General features: G+C 30.0%; 1 non-coding gene across 1 annotated transcript; it reads right to left on the minus strand.

Moving 5' to 3' along the window:
• Positions 1 to 644: 644 nt before the first annotated feature.
• TRNAT-AGU (transfer RNA threonine (anticodon AGU)) lies at positions 645 to 718 on the minus strand. The gene has a single exon. It is a non-coding gene; the product is annotated as a tRNA-Thr (tRNA).
• Between the last annotated feature and the right edge of the window lie 7833 nt (positions 719 to 8551).

Here is an 8551-nt window from a genome sequence, read left to right on the forward strand (position 1 = left end):
AGAAAGCTGTTTCAATTATTGTTTTTAACCATATGGGTGTCATTGTACATGGATTGGCATCTTGTCTGCCGATTGTCTGATATGCTGAGTATAGATTGCAGTGGAATCAAATTTATTGAGTTCCTAATGTCGCTTGATAGCCAATTATGAGAATGCATTTCTGTATTTTTCAGTAGTCATGAATGCAATGTACAATCACATTGCAGAAATCTGTGTTTCCACAAATGTCTATTTTGCAGAAATCTGCTGCTGTTATGATGTGGAAGGTCTTCAGGTGTCAAAAGAGACAACCCAGGCTTCAATAATTGTGGAAGGTCTGCCTACAGAATCTGGTATGTCCTTTTCCCTCAGTAAGATTGGAAACCACTTTCTAAGTCGGTTTTGTGGAATTTTAGATAAAAACAGCAAGGAATAGTAATTAGGAAGATGTACACTTTGTTGCTGCTCCTTTGTTCCTGCATAATTTCTACCAATCTCCACATTGAGCATCAAAATCACATCTCACTAAACTTGCATTTGGGATTGGGCTTCTGTTATCGATCATTTCCTTTATCTCGATCGAGATGAAATTGAGGCGGCTTTGAAAATGATAGATAAGCCTGTGATGACTGTGTAAAAGTCACAATAAAAACTGAATTTTTTTTTGCTTTCAATGAGATTTAAACTCAAGACCTCCCGCTTACTAAACGGGTGCTCTAACCAACTGAGCTATGAAAGCAATCTCTATTTCTTTTTTTCATTTTTTAAATATTTTAAATAAAGAAGTCACGATGTTTTGTGTGCATGTGTGATTTTGCGTCATGCTCTCGAAAATTTTTTATGTGCAAGTTATAGCATCAAAATTACTTCTAGTCTTAGTAAGATATATTTAGAGTGTCATAATAACTAAGGAATGTTAATATTATACTTAAGTGTTAGAAATAATAGCCAACCTCTGAAGTTGAATCAACATGACTCATTCCTTAAATGTTGTTTCTCGTTCTTTCCCTTGATAACAAACTCCGCTAGAGTCGAGGGATCCTACAAAATCATGTCCGGGGATAAATCCCTCTTATGCTTAAATCAATAGAGAGCTCAAGAGATTGAGTTTTAGTTCGGAGAGTTAGAGTTAGAGTTAAGTGCAAAGATATCCCTTTTATAGGTCCTAAGAAAATGTATCAATATAGAATTTTTTTTTTATGTCTTGTCTAGTTATGCTCAAGTGACATTCCATGATGACTAGATAGACTACACAAGCCTAGGTGGTGCCACACCATCATAATACTAGTTGGGCTTTTATAGCCAACTAGGTGACATGTGTTGAGCTTCAATTGGTTTCTTAAGGTTGGATGGTATCTGTGTGAGTATAGATTGATTGTTAATTCTAGTCATATTATTCATCCTCTATGGTGCTTCATAGAAAAATTTTTCTATATTAAAGCATAATATCTAACTAAGAACTCAATAATCATTACCTATATTAAGAAATGATTAGGTAACGACACATGAGATGTAAAAAATACAGCGATAAAGCTTATCTTGAACTACTCGTGTAAGTAGCGTTAGTCAGAAGAGATACATGAGGGTTTCAAAATATGTTTAAATTATCTAAGTAGGAGATTGTCACAGCGTTGATGCATGTCGATGCATGCTAACTTGAACTACTTGTATAGGAAGTCTTGGTTGCAAAAATGAATGAGGGCATTATTATATGTTGACTTAAACTATCCACATAGCAGGCATCAAATATTGGAGATATATAAAGGCATTCGGATATGCTGACTTGAACTACTTGTTGCTTAGAGGGTAATCAAGTGCATAAGACTTGTGAGGGCATCGACATGTGCAAACTTGAACAACCTATATATATAGTGTTAAATGCATAGAACATACGAGGACATTGTGGCATGCCAAAATAATAGCCCACATATTGGTACTAGATACATGAGGTACATGAGAATAGTGTAAATCTACTTGAAACTCCAACATGAGGGGTGTTAGATGCATGAGACATTCAAAGGTATTGAGACATGTTGACTTATACCACCCATGTAGAGGTGTTGGACATACGAGACAAATGAGAGCTTTGTGTCATACTACCTTGAAATTCTCGCATAAGAAGGATTAAATGCATGAGATGTGATGGTATTAAGATATACCGACTTGAGCTACTCATATAGAGTGTCAAGACATGTTAGGGCATCATGGGATATCGACTTGAATTATCCAAATGTCAGACACGAGAGACATATAAAGATATCGAGGCATGATAACCTGAATTGCCCACATAGGGAGTATTGGAAGCAAGAGATACTCGAGGGTGCATCAATATGAACTACCCACATAGGGGTATGTCAAACACATGAGATGCATAATGGCGTTGGGGCATATTGCCTTAAACTACTCATGTAGAGGTTGTCAAAATTATGAGATGTTTGAGGGCATCAGAGTATTCCAACTTGAACCTCTTTGGTAGGTGGTGTCAAATGCATGAGGTGCACGAAGACATCGATGCATGCTAATTTGAACCACTTGCATGGGGGTTTTGGATGCATGATATAAAGAAGGCATCAAGGCATGTCTTCAACTATCCACACAAGGAGCATCAAATACAAAAGTACATCGTGGCATGTTGACATAAACCACTCTCGTAGGTACTATCAAATGTATGAGACTTATGATGACCTGAAGCATATCGATTTAGACCATCAGCATAGGGATATCGAATGTATGAGGGCATTAGGGCATGCTAGGTTAAACCTCTTTGGTAGGAGTGTCCAACACAAGAGGTGCACAAGGGATTTGACACAAGTTAACTTAAGCTACCCATGTATCTCAATGCCAATAATATAAGTTGCCTCATTCATATCAACTATTTTATAATTCTTAGTGAAATTTCTTTTGATTTGATACAATAAACTAAGATCACTAATGGGAAGCAAAATATTATCCAAACATAAGATCAATATAATAAACTTACTCCTACTGATCTTTAGATAAAAATATTAATCAAAAGTATTTTCCTTAAATTTGAAGGAATTAATGGTATAAAAAAAACTTTACATATTATTATCTAGAGATTTATTTAAGGTTATAAATGAATTTCTTAAATTTGCATACTAAATTTTATATTTCTTTTATTTTCTCTACGAATCATTATTTAGGTTAATTCATATAAATCCATATTTCCATTCAGAAAAGTTATTTTTACATCCTAATCCTATATCCACAATATCTTGTTATGATCGATACATTCTTTATGAGTAAAACCTTTAACCATAAGTCTAGTTATCATATTGTTCTATATTACTCTTTTAAGTCATGTTTATATAATAAACTCTTTTACAATTATTAGGCAATTCGACAAATTCTCACGATTCTGGTCCATTTATTTCAACTCTTTTTTTATTGCATCGTATCATTTTATAGAATAATTATTTTTTATAACTTGTGAAAACAACGAGGAATCCCTTAGATTCTATATCATAATATGATTCTTATAGATATATCATATATAATAAAAAATGATAAGTCTCTTTTCCCTTTGAAATATTCTAAAAAATGTTGGTGTTTATCAATATTATTAGCAATGACATCAACATCATGTGGGAGTTTATCAATATTATTTTATTATTCACCCTCATTAATTTTTTTAGTAATTTGAGGAAGAATAATATTTCGAATATAAAATGATAAAGGAATATCAACATGTATTTCTTTAATATCATAATTAAAATTTAAGATTTTCACTCTTATTGTTTTGTTATTTTCTAATAATCTTACATTACTAGATTTAATTATTCTCGTACTATGACTAAAGGAATAAAATTTATATCCCTTTGAATTTTTTGGATAAATAATAAAATATTCAAAAATAATCCTTGAATCTAAATTCATTTCATGTGAATTGAAGACCCTAATCTCTTTAAGATAATTATAAATATATAAATATCTTAAATTGAGTTTTCTACTAGTCCATAACTCAAAAGAAGTTGATGGAATTGACTTACTAGGAATCTTGTTTAAGATATACATAATCGTTCTTAGGGCTTCACCTCACAAACTCAAAAGAAGTTGATGGAATTGACTTACTAGAAATCTTGTTTAAGATATAAGGGCTTCACCTCACATTAATTCAAGTATAGAAGAATAACCTATCATGCTCATAATCATATCCATAAGAGTACGATTTCGTCTTTCAACAATTTCGTTCTATTCTGGCACATCTAGTAAAACATATTAAGTACAAATACCTCATTTTTCTAAGAATCTAGTAAAATAACTAGAATTATGATTGGGTTCATCATAACTACTATAAAACTTATCACCCCTATCAGATAATTTTGACATTTCTATCTAATTATCTCTCGATTTTATTTGTATACACCTAAATGTGTCAACAACATGAGACCTTACATGAATTAGATATATATAATTATGTCTCAATTGATAATATATAAAGGTGATAAAATATCTTTCTCCACCAAAATAGAAAATATGAAGTGACTCATAGATGTAAGTATATATAGTCTTAAGGAGTTCAATAAACTATGTTTCATTCTAATATTTCATTATAGGATCATTGTAAACTCAAGATTCATATTAACTCTGTATAGACCATCATATAGAAAAAATTATCTTTTACTGAATTATGATAAGTTTACCTCCGTCAAAAAGAAACAATATCCTAACAATTCCAAATAAAAAACTTAAATTTTTAGAATTATGAAAATATAACATCATATGAATCTTCTCTGGGCATAGGCGATAAGTATCAATTACTATCGCTTTCGCTTTAAAATGATTTCCTATAACGATAGTTCATAATATTTTAGTTCTTATATTAAAATAAATTTTTATTATTGATAATATAAGTTGAAGCATTAGGATCAATTCATTAAGTTTTAGAAAATAAATTTTATAATATTTGATTAGAAAGATATAAATGTTAGACTTACATCTTTCCTTTTCGAATCAAATCTTATAACCCATCTTCACGTGACCTTTCTTATCACAGAAGTAGCAGTTTACTATGAAGATTTTTTTATGGGTTTATATAGCATTTATAGACTCAGGTGATTTATGTTTTAACTTATTACCCATTCCTTAAGTCATACTCAAATTATTATGAGTCTTTCCTATTTTAATTTTAATTCTTTCTAAAGACATATACTAGCTAGTTTATTTAAGTTTCACCCATCCTTAATTTTATAATAGTAAATTTAAATGAGCGAAGAAATAAAATTAAGAATATATTATATAAGAAAAAACTCATATATATTTATACATAATGTTCTTGAGCTTACAATTTTGTCAAGTATATTGATAATATAATCTTGAATTTCTCAAATACTTTCATACTGAATTTCAATTAGTACTTTCATTAATATGTCAACCAATAGTTTGTTAGTAAATTTAAATTGATCTTTAAATATTCTAGTGTGCTAATCATAAATTATAACGAAGTCTAAATATTATTAGCAATTATCATAAAATTGAGTCTTTTATATATTTTTCGATCATTTATCTTAATTATTTATTTTATAAAACTTTCAGTAATTATGTATGTGATCCATTCAATGAGTTTGATCAAGGTCTAACACAATTTGTGTAAATTGCATATTTCAAGCCATTTATGATAATTTAATCCCAAAAAATATAAATATTAGAAAGAAGTATAAAAATATATGGATAAAAGTATGGCTATAAATAAATAATATTAATACTTTAAGTTTTTCAGTAAATATTGAAATTTCGATATCATCTCTATTTTACTTTTGGGTGAAATATTTATATATCCAGTATTCATACAAAATTATTTATAGAAGACTAATATTATTCCTATGGAATAATATTGTTACAATTGGGTATACAACCCTAAACTACAATGATATCCAAAATAGTATTATCCTATTCTATCACATAATTATTCAAAATAGATTCTCCTTTAAGATTATCTAAATCTTCTAATTATGTGTGTCATTATAAATATTATTTTTTTAAAATATAATTTAATATTGATTTTTAATATAATTTAAGATTGATTTTTAATATAATTTTATAAGTTAGATCTATGCCACCTTGGTAGCTACAAGACTAATATAATAATTTAAAATATAATTTAAAATATCTTATAAATGATAAAATATTTATTGTAATTCATTTCTAATAAGTCTATTATTCTAAGCCACTTTAGTAATTACCAATTAAATAAAACTTAGGGATGTGAGCTACAAATAATATTCATCAAAAATTTTCAATCTAATTTATGTCAAAATAGTTTAATAATAATAAAAAAATAATCATAATAAATTATCAAATATCAATCAATATTAAAAAAAACTCGTATAATAACTATAATCATGATAAATCATAAATCATACCTTTATGTGAAAAATAAATATTATTTAATAATTTTAAAATATACATGTGAATAACCAAATAAACATATAAGAATAATAATTAGATTTTTATTATCACATGTAAAATTTTATCAATATCGAATGAGAAAACTATAAGAGAATGTCATAATTTATATTTTTTAAAATTCTATATATAACCTCTTAGACCAGGATTAGGCTATCCAAATTAGGCTAATAGATTTGGGCCAATCATCCACCCAATTACGCCCATCAAAATTAAAGTTGATTAAAGTCAAAATTTGATCAAGATTTGATTTTTTTTTAATTCGACCAAAACTTGATAGATCAATAAATCTAATTAAGTAGTCAAAATATAATTATGATCAAGATCAAAATATTTGATTAAAATAAATCAAATAAATTAATTTTATAATTGAGGACATAAATAATTCTTTTTAATTTCTAAAGGGTACAACTATAATTTTATACGGGATATTGAAAGAAATATCTAATTTTTGAATGATATAATTGGAAAATAAGATTTAAGGACACAAGTTAGAATTATTTTATTTATGATGGCTAAAAATATCTTTTTATTAAAAAACTCTAATTCTCATTCTATCGTCACTACGTTCCACCATGCCCATGCGCATGGGTCTTGTCGACGATGCACCGATCGTTTGCTTATGTGTCGCTCGCTGTGGCACGACCCTTCTCACGTGGTCGACCAGTGACCTCACTAGTCGTCGCGTCATGCTGTTGCACCCACAAGCGGCTGTGCGTCGTCACGCTGTGTTGTGTCGTCGTGCCCACACATGGTTGTCGACCACACCGCTGTCGTGGTGCTTGGCGATGCTTATAAGTCCATCACGTAGTTGTTAGGTACTATGGCCTTTGGCATATGGTCAATGCCGATCGCGGCCAACAAATGCTACGGCGATGTTGCAATTGCTGCGCACAGTGGCACTACTATAGTCGTCACATGCAATGGCGCTATTGCAACCGTCGCAAGGCTGCCAGACCTTATGAGGCTTCTATTGCATATGTAGCCGCTACTCGTAACTGGACTTTCGACCCCTGAAAGTCATCACCTTCAATAATACTTCCGTCGATAGTAAACTATCGATAATGATCCATCAATCAAACTCGAGAAACCTCACATCGCCGCAAGTATGCGACAGGACAGACTAGATAGAAAGCAAATTGTCAACACAAACAGATCGTTCAATGTAAATCAAAACCAAATAATATCTTTTCACAAGCAAAGAGTGCTAATAAATAAATCTAAATATAAAATCGATTTGAAATACTTTTACGTTCTAAAGTATTTGATTTCAAAACATGACTCTAATACCAATGGTAATTATATAAACTATAATATGCCATTATTATGTAAAAAATCTTAATATTAGAAATTAAAATAAAATAACGATAAATCAAATATCAGTAAGTACGTTATCGTTAGATCCAAAAACTATAGTGAAGGTCGTCTTCTTCTCTTTTTTTATTCTACATATAATCGTTATAAGCAATAGATTAAGGACAAAAGAGATATGAAAAAAAGATCTATAATCTCTCATTCACTAGTTGGATTGATTCGTCTTAAAAGATCTTACATTTTATAGGTGAGAATAGAAAAACTAAGATGAGTGATTAGGAGAATTCTTCCCATAAAATTTATCTACTAAGAAATCTTAATATAATCATATTTTCTTTCTATTGACCATAACTATAATAAGAATCAATCATATTTATAACATATATTACTTATTTAGGATCTACCTATATCTTCACACACAAGAGACACATAGATTTTTTGAATTGAACCTTTGGGATTGTCGGTAATTTAGATATGCCAACTTGAACTCTATGGCTAATGTGTCAAACGAGAGACGTGTGCGCATCACGTCCCTTTTTTTCTTCGTGATTTTGTGGCTTCTTAAGGCTAGAGTTGGTGCATTCTCGAAACATTTCACTCTCGAAGAAATGTAGGAGAAGATTTAGACGAAGTTGAGGGTATCCCTCAACTTTCTATTAAACCCCCAAGCATTGATTTAATTTGGTTTGGATAAGTTGGGTTTGACCAGTTTGACGAGGAAAGGGGTCAAAGTCAGAGGCATCGGCATCAAAAGTTTCAAACAAAACTATGAATTTTCACAGACGATTTCTTACACCAAAAACATGTAAAACAACGAAGAACACAAGCATGA

This window comes from Musa acuminata, chromosome BXJ3-5 (genome assembly GCF_036884655.1).
Source record: "Musa acuminata AAA Group cultivar baxijiao chromosome BXJ3-5, Cavendish_Baxijiao_AAA, whole genome shotgun sequence".
Taxonomy (NCBI): Eukaryota; Viridiplantae; Streptophyta; class Magnoliopsida; order Zingiberales; family Musaceae; genus Musa; species Musa acuminata.